The sequence below is a fragment of the Nematostella vectensis genome, chromosome 7 (genome assembly GCF_932526225.1).
Source record: "Nematostella vectensis chromosome 7, jaNemVect1.1, whole genome shotgun sequence".
Lineage (NCBI taxonomy): Eukaryota > Metazoa > Cnidaria > Anthozoa > Actiniaria > Edwardsiidae > Nematostella > Nematostella vectensis.
Window position 1 is genome coordinate 1,502,495 of NC_064040.1, and position 13,916 is coordinate 1,516,410.

The following is a 13,916-nucleotide window of genomic DNA, read 5'->3' on the forward strand; positions in this document are numbered from 1 at the left end:
AAGTATGTGTGTCAGGTATAAGAGGGTGCGTGACAAGTACATAAGTATGTGTCAGGTATAAGAGGGTGCGTGACAAGTACATAAGTACGTGTGTCAGGTATTTGAGTTTGTGTGACATACATTTTTATGTGTTAGGTATTTGAGTGTGCGTGACACGTACATAAGTATGTGTGACAAGTATTTGAGTGTGCGTGACATACATTATTATGTGTGTCAGGTATTTGAGTTTGCGTGACACGTACATTAGTATGTGTGTCAGGTATTTGAGTGTGCGTGACAAGTACATAAATATGTGTGTCAGGTATTTGAGTGTGCGTGAACGTACATAAGTATGTGTGTCAGGTATTTGAGTGTGCGTGACAAGTACATAAGTATGTGTGTCAGGTATTTGAGTGTGTGACACGTACATAAATATGTGTGTCAGGTATTTGAGTGTGCGTGACAAGTACATAAGTATGTGTGTCAGATATTTGAGTGTGCGTGACACGTACATAAGTATGGTGGCCGATCGCTGCCGTTCGATTTCTTTATTTTCTTGGAGGAAAAATCACATTTTTTTCATTAAAAAGCAAAATAAATTGTAAAACAAAAATAATTTAAAGCGAAATCGATGTTAAATGCAAACTAAATTGTAAAACCAAAACAATTTCAAAGCGAAATCAAAGTTAAAACCAAAATGAATTGTTAAACAAAGTATTCTGAAAGCGAAATCAAATCTAAAATCAAACTTAATTGTAAACAAAAACAATTTGAAAGCGAAATCAATGTTAAAAGCAAAATGATTATAAAATCTCGTCGGCCTATCGCTGCCATAGTATCCCATGGTGCACATCGGCCCTAAGCATAATAAAAAGCGAAGAGTACAGACTTTATTCTTCTAAACGCTTATTCGAGAGACCCCTTTCTTAGAGATCTGTCCCATTGGGCCTTGTTTTTGTCCCTAGAGAAACATTGCAAGGCAGCACGACAACGAAAACCTGTACAGGACCCGAAACGATCCCCAAAAGTACCCCAACTGATCCCGGGACCCGGAACGATCCCCAAAAGTACCCCAACTGATCCCGGGACCCGAAACGATCCCCAAAAAGTATGGATACAAAAGTACCCCAACTGATCCCGGGACCCGAAACGATCCCCAAAAGTACCCCAACTGATCCCGGGACCCGAAACGATCCCCAAAAGTATGGATACAAAAGTACCCCAACTGATCCCGGGACCCGAAACGATCCCAAAAGTACCCCAACTGATCCCGGGACCCGAAACGATCCCCAAAAGTTCCCCAACTGATCCCGGGACCCGAAACGATCTCCAAGAGTCCCCGAAATGAACCCCAAGGAATTACAGTAATGGTCAACTAAAGGAATGTGTAAGGATTGGCTTTCAGTTTTAAAAACATATGAAATATTTAGCTTAGTTTGTGTTATTAAAAGGGAATTTACATTAACTAAAACTATAGTATTAAAACTTTTATATACGACTGCGGGGGAAATACAGTGGTTGAGTCAGAAATTGGGGTCAACTAACAATTCCTGTGATAGTAATTTGAGGAGCCCGGCGTGGATAACTCATTTTTACATAACAAGCCATAGGAACAAGACATAGGAAGCGAAATGTTTTAAAGTTATTTTTTGGCATGTTTGTTTTCGGTGAATGAAAGACCTATCATATCATGATATCATGCAGGGGTGTACGCACGACTACATGAGGAAATTCAAAACTCACATAACATTGCTTTCACATCCTCTTAATATTTTGCATCGGTAGTAGAAGGGTTGTTCGAGTGTATTACTTAGTGTTTTTTTGTCATCCCATCTTCTCGGCCAAACCAGCTGCCTAAAATGTGTCGGTAAATATCCGCTCGTGTGAACAAGGATTTCGTGGTGAAATACATGTTTGGTTGTCAGATGAATATTAATTTTTAGGGGTGATGTTTACCGGAAATGAGATTTATAGAGTCATGTGTCGGAACCGCAAAATGTTAAGAGTGTGATGGAAGGTCAAAAGTTTGGTTGATCTGAGCAAAGCTGTGCTATGTTTATGCTATATTCATTTCAGTAGCAATTTAAAGTTGTGTATTTGTTTTGGACTCTGTTTATGGGTTTGACGCCGGGCAATGTAATAAATAGAAGTATTGTGTTGGAATTTAATATTTTTAAGTCACGTTGTTTAGAAATCGAGTCGCTGTTAACCCTTTATTATGCTGCAAGAATTGCATATATTTCTTCTGCTTTCCCTTTGTCCATTACCGCAATTCCTTGGGGTTGATTTCGGGGACTCCTCGGTATCGTTTCGGGTCCGAGGATCAGTTGGGGTACTTTTGGGGATCATTTCGGGTCCTGGGATCGTTTCGGGTCCTGTACAAACCCCTCACGTGTGTTTGTTTTGTAAGGAAAGTTAGCTGACTTGCGCTGTTGGGGGCGCGGGGCTCGGATGATGAAGTGGATTGTGTCTGTCAACAGGCACAATCGGCAAGTGTCGGTTCAAGACCGCCCGATGATATCGGATAGGCGAAGTCTCTCTAAACATGGCGTCCAGTGGAGGATACTTTCGTAACGATTTGTGGAAGGAAGATACAAACCTCAAAGATGATCTAAAGAAATATGTTAATCAACTTTTGAAAAGAAACGAGATATTGAGTTATATGCAGAGGGATTATCATCATTACACATGGAGTATTCGCTCCCTGGATCGCCGGCTTCGTCACTTCAGTATTTATTATACCGACACTACCGTGACTCTTGAAGAAGTAAAGGATGCAGTAAAAGAAGAACTGGACGGGCCAGGGAAACTGCTTGGTTATCGCGCCATGCATAAGAAGATAAGACAGCAGGATGATTTAAACGTCCCGAGGGATTTAGTACATGACGTAATGTTAGAGTTAGACCCAGAAGGTCTTCAAAATCGTTCCGTTGTTCAGAAAAAGAAAAAAGCCAAAGGGGTATTTGTCTTGATTTTCTAGGCAATATTTATTAGAAAACAACAACGTAGTTTACAAGGTCCGAGCTGTGTCAGCCATGCTTTCATGAGTGCGTCCTATTCTAAGTGACGTCACGTAAAACTACAAGAGACTGTCAATCAACTATCGTGACATCTCCCCCCTAAAAGGAGATACTGCTTATCAAACGTAATATGAACTTTATAGTCTTAATATTAGTCCTTAGAACTCTTCAATGTATTTCATTGGCTTTTTAACAGTTCTACCACTACGGTTTTAAGCTCCCTAGTATTAGCATCATCAAACTGCTCAGCTCCTGTAGAGTCATCAACATCTTGAGTGTCATCGCTCTTGACATCCTCTTCTTCTGGTAGCTCGTAGGGAATAATATCTTGATCCATCCCAGCTGAAGGACGTAAATGACGACGATTTCGCTTAAGAAGACTTGAGTTAGACGTTTCTACGATGTACGATCTGTTACGAGTGTCTGCTGCAACAATTCGACCTTGCGTTTTCCATCCTTTTTCATTATCAAGTTTGACTCTTACTTGATCTCCTTCTTCGAGTACAGGTAGTGATCGAACGCCGTGCAATCATCGAATGACTTCTTGTATCTCTGCTTAGTTTTCTCGTCGGCTTTTCTCACCTCTTTGTGATTTGGCGTCTTTGGATGTAAATTATCAGTTAGTATAGGCAATCTTGTGTGTATTTCGCGACCCATTATAAGCTTACAAGGACTTTCCTTTGTGGCTTGTGTCGGTGTTGCTCTATCAGTCATCAATGCTAAGAAAGGATCCTCTTGTTTCAGAATCCTTTTCGCAATTCGTACTCCACTTTCCGCTTCACCATTTCCTTGAGGGAAATGTGGGGTCGATGGATCGTGCGTAAAACCATACTCCTTACTGAACTCCTCGAACTCCTTAGATGTGAACTGAGGTCCCCCATCACTCTTAACTAGTTCGGGTATTCCCCATCTCGCAAACATGTTCTTAAGTTCACCAATCACTCGTTTGGAGGTAGTATGAGGTGACTTTGTAGTGTGCGCGATTTCAATATACCTTGAATAGTAGTCTGTGACGATAAGATAATCTTGACCATCCGACATTGCAAGATCTGCTGCAATCATCTGCCATGGTCTATCTAGTAGGGGTGTGGTTCTTAGAGGTTCCTTCCTCTGCGTAGGCTGGTTTACTAAACAGAATTCACATGACGCAACCTTCTGTGCGATACCTCTGCTTAAACCAGGCCACCAGACGGAGAGACGTGCTCTCTCATGGCACTTTGTTACACCCTGGTGTCGATCATGGATTCTGTCCAAGACGTAACCGCGCATCGATTCTGGGATCACAATACGGCTTCCAAACACGAGCTTGCCATTGACTTCTGATAGTTCGTTACGAATTCCAAAATACTCTCGTATTTCTTCGGGAACCTGTTTTGGATGCATCGGCCATCCATTTCTAACGTATTCCAATACTAATTTAAGCTTAGAATCTTCCTGAGTTTCTTGCTCTATCTCTCGAAGTTTATCTTTCGCAATTCTAGTGTTCACTACTGAGTCTACGTATGCTTTAACATCTTCGCTGTCTGACACATTTGACTTAAGTGGGTTTCTGCTCAGTGTGTCTGCTATTATAAGTTCCTTACCAGGTATGTGCACTGCTTTCGCATTAAACCTCATCAGGCGCATTAGCAGGCGTTGACATCTCACGGGTGTCTTATCCAAATCCTTACAGTTAATCAGCGGTGCTAGCGGTTTGTGATCTGTAAGAAGTGTGAAAGATTCTAGACCAATCAGATAACGTGAAAATCTCTCACAAGCCCACACGGATGCCAAACATTCCTTCTCGATCTGCGAGTATCTGGTCTCTGCTGGTGTTAGTGTTCGCGAGCAGAATGCTACTGGACGCAATGTCCCTTTGTCCTCCTGAAGTAGAACTCCCCCGATTCCGTAGCTACTAGCGTCTGCGCTAACAGTGATCGCCTTGTTTGGATCGTAAAATGTTAGAACTGGCGTTGTGGATACCATCTCTTTGACCTTATCAAAGGCTTCTTGTTGTACTTCGGTCCACTGCCAGACTGTATCTGACTTAAGCAAGTCGTTCATTGGAGCCGTGACTGTGGATAAGTTGGGTAGGAATTTGCCAAGGTAGTTGGCAAATTCCTACCCAACCATGCTTCTTTCAAGCGCGCTTTATTAAATTACTACTTAAATGCTCTTTCGATAACTTACGATCCAGAGGATCCGCGCTCATGGAAATCTGTCTGCCTCACCTGCAATCGGGCCAGGGTGCTAACGCACCAAATTTCATGTTGTTTCTAATTTAGTTTTTGTGACCTTGTAACTTTTACACATTTTAAACTCGGGTCCGCCGTAATTGGCCTAGCTGTGGCGGATACCCTGCCCTTTCGTTATTGTATGTATTTATGTTCTGTTTCTTATGTATAACGTATTATGTATGTGTATTTTTTTTCTCCGTGGGCAAAGTCAATAAATAAAATAAATAAATAAATAAAAAATCATGCCTGTCGCTTGGCGTAACTCACTGACATTCTCTGGCGCTGCGAGTGCTTGGATAGCTCTCACTTTCTCGGGGTTTGGACTAATGCCTTGCTGGTTAATCACATGTCCGAAATAAGAGATTTCTTTCTTTCGGAACTCACACTTTTCTTTGTTCAGCTTCAAGCCCGATTCTTCAATGATCTTCAAAGTCTCGCGTAATCTTTTGTCTTGTTCTTCCGGGGTTTTCCCGACGATAATGACGTCATTCATTATCGCGTATGCTCCTTCTTGGTTCTTCAACAAATCTGTCATGCATCGCTGGAATATCTCGGGTGCAGAGGTTATACCAAACGGCAATCTTCGGAAATAAAATCTGCCTTGTGGTGTGATAAAGGTCGTAAGCTTTGCGCTTTCATCTGTGAGGGGTATTTGCCAAAATCCACTTGACGCGTCGAGCTTTGAAATAACAAGGTCGCTCCAACCATCTTGGGCGCAACATCATCAAGGGTTGGCAGGACATATCTCTCTCGCTTCACAGATTCATTTAGTCGTCTCAGATCAACACAAATCCTGACCTTCTCATTACTCTTTGCGACTGGAATCATAGGCGCGCACCAATCAGTAGGCTCTGTAATTTCCTCAATTATACCTTCGCGCTTTATTCTATCCAGCTCACTCTCGACTTTAGGTAAGAGTGGGAACGGGATTCGTCTGGCGGTATTGACGTGATACGGTTGTGCACCCTCTCGTAACTCGATTTTCACTGGCGCACAATTAAGAAGACCAATATCTCCGAATACGTCAAACGAAACTTCTCCGACTCTGTGTACTAGACCCATTTTACAAGCAGTGTACCGTCCTAGTAAATTGTTCACTTGCTCTCCTGCAATAACAAACATCTTAACCTGTTATGCCTCCCCATTTAGCTTAGCTTCAGTCAGAAATTGTCCTTTACAGATCAGTTTTCCTCCTGGACTTGAAATATCAGCGCGCTCTGGCTCTAGCTTTGGAGGGTTTGGGAGATGATTATAAGTCGATTCCGACAAAACTGTAATATCAGCCCCCGTGTCAATCTTGAAATTAACAGGTTTGTTGATTAACAAATCAACTGTCCATGGATTCTTTGTTCCGTCCGATTCTACATCTCCTAAGAAAAATCGCTGGTCTCCCTGTGGTTGTGTAACCTCATTAGCATTCATAGGTGGCGAATGACAAGCTGCCGCAAAATGATTGTATTTATTACACTTGTTGCACTTTTTTCCTTTAGCGGGACAAACAACATTATTTGCGTGTGTGCGGGCGCACCTGTCGCATTTCTTAGCTCCTGTTTTTTCCCTTGCCCCTTGTTTTGTTCTTTGAACTTCCGGTTTCTACCCTGCGTGCGGGAGCCCTGTGGTTTACGGTGAACTTCTTCGAGCAATTTGTTTGGACTTTGGTCTGAAATTTGAGATTTGATCAACTCGGATTGTCGAGCCATTTGTATTGCTGAATCCAGGTTTAAATCTGATTTCATTTGTAACTTCTTAGATAGTTCTTTATCTAGAGTTCCAATGACAATTCTATCTCTAATTTGCTCGTCCTTTAGATCCCATGTATCGTTTCTTAGCTGAAGGGACGATGAAGAACGGAGAAAGAACACCGAGACATATGAGACGACTTTAGTCTTTATCTCAAAGAACAACAACTACAAGTCTACAAAACTCGTACAAGCGTGTCTACGCACGTGGTGTGTGACGTCACCGGAAGTTGTATAAACCGGATATCGTTACACCCCAAATTCACAATATTCAGCTAATTCGTACAGGTTTCTTATAAATGATTCTGCCGATTCTCCCGGTATTTGAGATCTCTGATGGAATTTTGTTCGCTCATGAATGACATTTCTCTTTGGAATAAAATAATCATCATATTTCTTTTGGACTTTCTCTAAGTCTTTCTTGTCAGCTCCTAACCCAAAATCAAAGGACTTGAGAATGTTTTCCGCTTCAATTCCCATTAAATAAACGAGCGTGCTCACCTGTATTTCCCCTTCTTCCTTCGTAAGTTTCGTAGCAATTGCGTATCGCTCGAACTTCTGCTTCCATTTCGGCCACTTTAAAGGCTTGGTGAAGTCGAAGAACTCCGGTGGATTCAGGAATCCCACCGCTGCCACCATGTCTTGATTTTCTAGGTAATATTTATTAGAAAACAACAACGTAGTTTACAAGGTCCGAGCTGTGTCAGCCATGCTTTTATGAGTGCGTCCTATTCTAAGTGACGTCACGTAAAACTACAAGAGACTGTCAGTCAACTATCGTGACAGTATTCACCACCAAGGGTACTGATTTCGTGCACTCTGTTGATGGTCATGATAAACTCATGGGATATCAAAACAGCACCTTTCCCCTGGCTGGGTGCATAGATACATGTAGCCGAAAACAGCTTTGGATACGTGTTTGGGTGACAAATTCCGATCCAGCCATTGTCGGAAGGTGGTATTTAGAACATGTTTACGAAACCATGTGTATCCCAGCCTATTTGCGCATGGACAAAGGTACTGAAACGGGAATCATGGCTACCATGCATGCCTTCCTCAGGCGCCATCATAGTGATCTTGACGGTTCTATTGACTCTGTCATCTATGGTCCATCAACATCCAATCAGGTAACATATTCTGATTTCATTTATTTACATTATTTTGGTCTACATAAGGCAGAATCTTCAGGGATATAATTTCACAGGACATATAATTTCTGTTTTTAAGCTTTTGCTAATTGAGGCCGATAAGCCCTCAATTAGTGTGTGTGATATGCTAAAGCTTTGGAAGTGAATATGATTTTATTCCCTTAATATACTATAGATTGTAAGATGGTGGAGAGAGCTCCATGAGCTCCTAGAAAAATATTTCAAGGAACACCTAAGCTGGCTGAAGGGACAAAGATACTATGATCCGCATAATGATACTGATAGGTACAGTGTAACCATTTCATTAATGTCAATCAACGCATGAATAAAGACAAGCTGGTGGTAATTGACATGAACGTTAATTACGGGGCAATCATAAGTTATCCTTTCAAGTATTTACAGTCCATACAGTCAAGTAGTTGATATTATGTAGTTGTCTATTGGATCTTTTTCCAGAATGTTTCTTCCAAGAAGACTGATACCACTGTATGAACTTCTTTTACTTCTTTTAGTTGATATTATGTAGTTGTCTATTGGATCTTTTTCCAGAATGATTTTTTCCAAGGACAGAAGACTGATACAACTGTATGAACTTCTTTTACCCCAGTCTGCATAGGCTGTTATTTTGCGATTTCAAAAATATTTCATATCCTCACCCAAAAAAAAAATGGTAGAGATTTGACCTCTCCAACCTTATTTCCAGTAAAAAAAGACAGTAAATATAATAAAAGAATTGTATTTGCTCCTCCCCCCAACTTATCTTTTGTTAAATTTCTTTACTCACACATTTTATTATTTGATTTATTGCAGAATGCTTCTTTCATACTTAATGATACCTCTTCTCCAAAAAAAGTTGATGTCTTTAAAGACAGTATCTGGAACAGCCATAGAATAAGACACCAAAAAGAAACAGCGTTGCCTGCTGGTGTTCCCAATCACATATACAGTTTTCCAGAGGAGTATGGGCTAGAACAGTGCGGTAAGCTCTTTTGTTTATTTTCTTTTTCTTTATTTATTGTTTTGAGAATGACTGTAATTATATATTGATAAATTCTACAGGGTTCAAGGTATCAGAGGAGCAACTTCAAGAAGCTGCTGAAAAGTCAGGTGTTCTAAGTGTTCATGATGACTTTCACATCCAGAATCTAGGCACAAGTGTGAGAGACTTATCCCAGATGTTGATGACATAAAGGCAAGGAAGCATATCTTTTCCTAAAACAAAACTTCAACAGTTAAATAAAATAATATCCTTATCAGCGATATTCAGGATATAGGATTTCGCTTTAAATTATTTTTGTTTTACAATTTATTTTGCTTTTGAATGAAAAAAAATGTGATTTTTCCTCCAAGAAAATAAAGAAATCGAACGGCAGCGATCGGCCACCATAGTTTAACCAAGTTGTGATTTCCTCTTAAATTTCCTATCACCCTTATGTGTTTCGTTTGGGGAAGGCCCATGCATGCTCAAAGATCCAGCGTACTTTGCGGGCGCTCCCAAAGGTCACTCTCGCGCAATGTACGCTGGATCTTCGAGAATAAGGATATTCAGCGATGTTTTTAGCTAGCATGTGCATTTGCCCCGTGTTTTGTTCAGCTGTTAGATTCAACTTTTGCACGTCCTCCAAGGTTTTAGAGTGAAACTTTTTGACAACCCACGTCTTTCCAGTGAAGCCTTTGTCGTGGGACTTGGCTTTGAAGGCAAGCCGAAACCCGCCACTCGCAAACGGCTCCTTTTCGATACTGAAGTCCACCTCCGGTGGACGACTGCACCATTTCATTTCGTTGATATCAAATTAATGTATTTGTATTTGTTCTAGTTTGTCAATGATGGCTGTCCCCAAACGCATCATTTCGATAATAGACAAACTATTTCTTCACGCTTGCATTGGCGTTCCTTGAAGATTTAACGGGGCTTGAGTTTGGTGCAATTCCGGAGGCGGCGGCTTTCCTCTTTCTCGTCTCAGCACCCTCCGCTTCAGTCTCATCTTCTCCCTCGGCTTCAGATTCGATAAATCTGACGGGGGGGGGGGGGGGGGGGGGGGGGAGGGGCTGACGTGGATCAGTTTGAGGTCGGGGATCTGGTCGAGGGTCTTGCATGATGGACCTTGCTCGCCGGCCAGAATATCGCAGACATTATTTCCTATCCGATCTCGAAAATGAGATCGGCATGCCTCTTTTATTCCGGCGAAGGTGAGTTCGTCGAATTCGTAAGGGACGAACTCACGAGGTCCCATCCGTGAATTAGCCTCTGCACTGTCAAACGACCTTGCTTTACCACATTATTTGAATTCTTTCCAATCTGTTTCTCTTTGACATTTTTTTTGAACTGTTTCCAGTCGGCCATATTGTAAGTACGATGTGCTTAGGATCAAATCGGCGCTTTGCGCTGTTCAGCTGTTGGGCTCGCGAGGCAATGAAAATGACAACGAAAACCCCTCACGTGTGTTTGTTTTGTAAGGGAAGTTAGCTGACTTGCGCTGTTGGGGGCGCGAGGCAATGAAAATGACAACGAAAACCCCTCACGTGTGTTTGTTTTGTAAGGGAAGTTAGCTGACTTGCGATGTTGGGGGCGCGAGGCAATGAAAATGACAACGAAAACCCCTCACGTGTGTTTGTTTTGTAAGGGAAGTTAGCTGACTTGCGCTGTTGGGGGCTCGGATGATGAAGTAGATTATGTCTGTCAACAGGGTCCTTGTTTGTATAACGCCTGAATGCTTCCCGAGGAGTTTGGGTTGCGCCTCTCCGAGGTTCGTGGTGCACTTCGTGCACCTTCGTCGGTACTTCGCCTATCCGATATGTTCGGCGGTCTTAAACCGACACTTGCCGATTTTGCCTGTTGACAGACACAATCCACTTCATAATCCGAGCACCGCGCCCCCAACAGCGCAAGTCAGCTAACTTCCCTTTACAAAACAAACACACGTGAGGGGTTTTCGTTGTCGTGCTCCCTTGCAATGTTTCTCTAGGGACAAAAACAAGGCCCAATGGGACAGATCTCTAAGAAAGGGGTCTCTCGAATAAGTGTTTAGAAAAATATAGTTTGTACTCCTCGCTTTTTATTATGCTTAGGGCCGATGTGCACCATGGGATACTATGGCAGCGATAGGCCGACGGGATTTTACAATCATTTTGCTTTTAACATTGATTTCGTTTTCAAATTGTTTTTGTTTACAATTAAGTTTGCTTTTAGATTTGATTTCGCTTTCAGAATACTTTGTTTAACAACTCATTTTGGTCTTAACTTTGATTTCGCTTTTAAATTGTTTTGGTTTTACAATTTAGTTTGCATTTAACATCGATTTCGCTTTTAAATTATTTTTATTTTACAATTTATTTTGCTTTTGAATGAAAAAAAATGTGGGTCTTCGGCTAAAAAACCTAAAGAACTAAAACTAAAGAAAATAAAGAAATCGAACGGCAGCGATCGGCCACCACACATTAGTATGTGTGTCAGGTATTTGAGTGTGCGTGACAAGTACATAAGTATGTGTGTCAGGTATTTGAGTGTGCGTGACACGTACATAAGTATGTGTGTCAGGTATTTGAGTGTGCGTGACACGTACATAAGTATGTGTGTCAGGTATTTGAGTGCGTGACACGTACATAAGTATGTGTGTCAGGTATTTGAGTGTGCGTGACAAGTACATAAGTATGTGTGTCAGGTATTTGAGTGTGCGTGACAAGTACATAAGTATGTGTGTCAGGTATCTGAGTGTGCGTGACACGTACATAAGTATGTGTGTCAGGTATTTGAGTGCGTGACACGTACATAAGTATGTGTGTCAGGTATTTGAGTGTGCGTGACAAGTACATAAGTATGTGTGTCAGGTATTTGAGTGTGCGTGACAAGTACATAAGTATGTGTGTCAGGTATCTGAGTGTGCGTGACACGTACATAAGTATGTGTGTCAGGTATTTGAGTGTGCGTGACAAGTACATAAGTACGTGTGTCAAGTATTTAAGTGTGCGTGACAAGTACATAAGTATGTGTGTCAAGTATTTAAGTGTGCGTGACAAGTACATAAGTATGTGTGTCAGGTATTTGAGTGTGCGTGACAAGTACATAAGTATGTGTGTCAGGTATTTGAGTGTGCGTGACACGTACATAAGTATGTGTGTCAGGTATTTGAGTGTGCGTGACAAGTACATAAGTATGTGTGTCAAGTATTTGAGTGTGCGTGACATACATTATTATGTGTGTCAAGTATTTGAGTGTGCGTGACAAGTACATAAGTATGTGTGTCAGGTATTTGAGTGTGCGTGACAAGTACATAAGTACGTGTGTCAAGTATTTAAGTGTGCGTGACAAGTACATAAGTATGTGTGTCAAGTATTTGAGTGTGTGACACGTACATAAGTATGTGTGTCAGGTATTTGAGTGTGCGTGACAAGTACATAAGTATGTGTGTCAAGTATTTAAGTGTGCGTGACAAGTACATAAGTATGTGTGTCAGGTATTTAAGTGTGCGTGACAAGTACATAAGTATGTGTGTCAGGTATTTGAGTGTGCGTGACAAGTACATAAGTATGTGTGTCAGGTATTTGAGTGTGCGTGACAAGTACATAAGTATGTGTGTCAGGTATTTGAGTGTGCGTGACAAGTACATAAGTATGTGTGTCAAGTATTTGAGTGTGCGTGAAAAGTACATAAGTATGTGTGTCAGGTATTTGAGTGTGCGTGACAAGTACATAAGTACGTGTGTCAGGTATTTAAGTGTGCGTGACCAGTACATAAGTATGTGTGTCAAGTATTTGAGTGTGTGACACGTACATAAGTATGTGTGTCAGGTATATGAGTGTGCGTGACAAGTACATAAGTATGTGTGTCAAGTATTTAAGTGTGCGTGACAAGTACATAAGTATGTGTGTCAGGTATTTAAGTGTGCGTGACAAGTACATAAGTATGTGTGTCAAGTGTTTGAGTGTGCGTGACCAGTACATAAGTATGTGTGTCAAGTATTTAAGTGTGCGTGACAAGTACATAAGTATGTGTGTCAAGTATTTGAGTGTGCGTGACAAGTACATAAGTATGTGTGTCAAGTATTTAAGTGTGCGTGAAAAGTACATAAGTATGTGTGTCAGGTATTTGAGTGTGTGTGACAAGTACATAAGTATGTGTGTCAGGTATTTAAGTGTGCGTGACCAGTACATAAGTATGTGTGTCAAGTATTTGAGTGTGCGTGACAAGTACATAAGTATGTGTGTCAGGTATTTAAGTGTGCGTGACAAGTACATAAGTATGTGTGTCAGGTATTTGAGTGTGCGTGACAAGTACATAAGTATGTGTGTCAGGTATTTGAGTGTGCGTGACAAGTACATAAGTATGTGTGTCAGGTATTTGAGTTTGTGTGACAAGTACATAAGTATGTGTGTCAGGTATTTGAGTGTGCGTGACAAGTACATAAGTATGTGTGTCAGGTATTTGAGTTTGTGTGACAAGTACATAAGTATGTGTGTCAGGTATTTGAGTGTGCGTGACAAGTACATAAGTATGTGTGTCAGGTATTTGAGTTTGTGTGACAAGTACATAAGTATGTGTGTCAGGTATTTGAGTGTGCGTGACAAGTACATAAGTATGTGTGTCAGGTATTTGAGTTTGTGTGACAAGTACATAAGTATGTGTGTCAGGTATTTGAGTGTGCGTGACAAGTACATAAGTATGTGTGTCAGGTATTTGAGTTTGTGTGACAAGTACATAAGTATGTGTGTCAGGTATTTGAGTGTGCGTGACAAGTACATAAGTATGTGTGTCAGGTATTTGAGTGTGCGTGACAAGTACATAAGTAGGGGGGGACTGGGGACTTTCATAGACAC

The 13,916-nt window shown here is 41.2% G+C and overlaps 1 pseudogene; it reads left to right on the top strand.

Annotated features, from left to right (window-relative positions):
* Nucleotides 1-2,345: 2,345 nt before the first annotated feature.
* On the top strand, nucleotides 2,346-9,338 carry LOC116606265 (annotated as a pseudogene).
* Nucleotides 9,339-13,916: the final 4,578 nt, after the last annotated feature.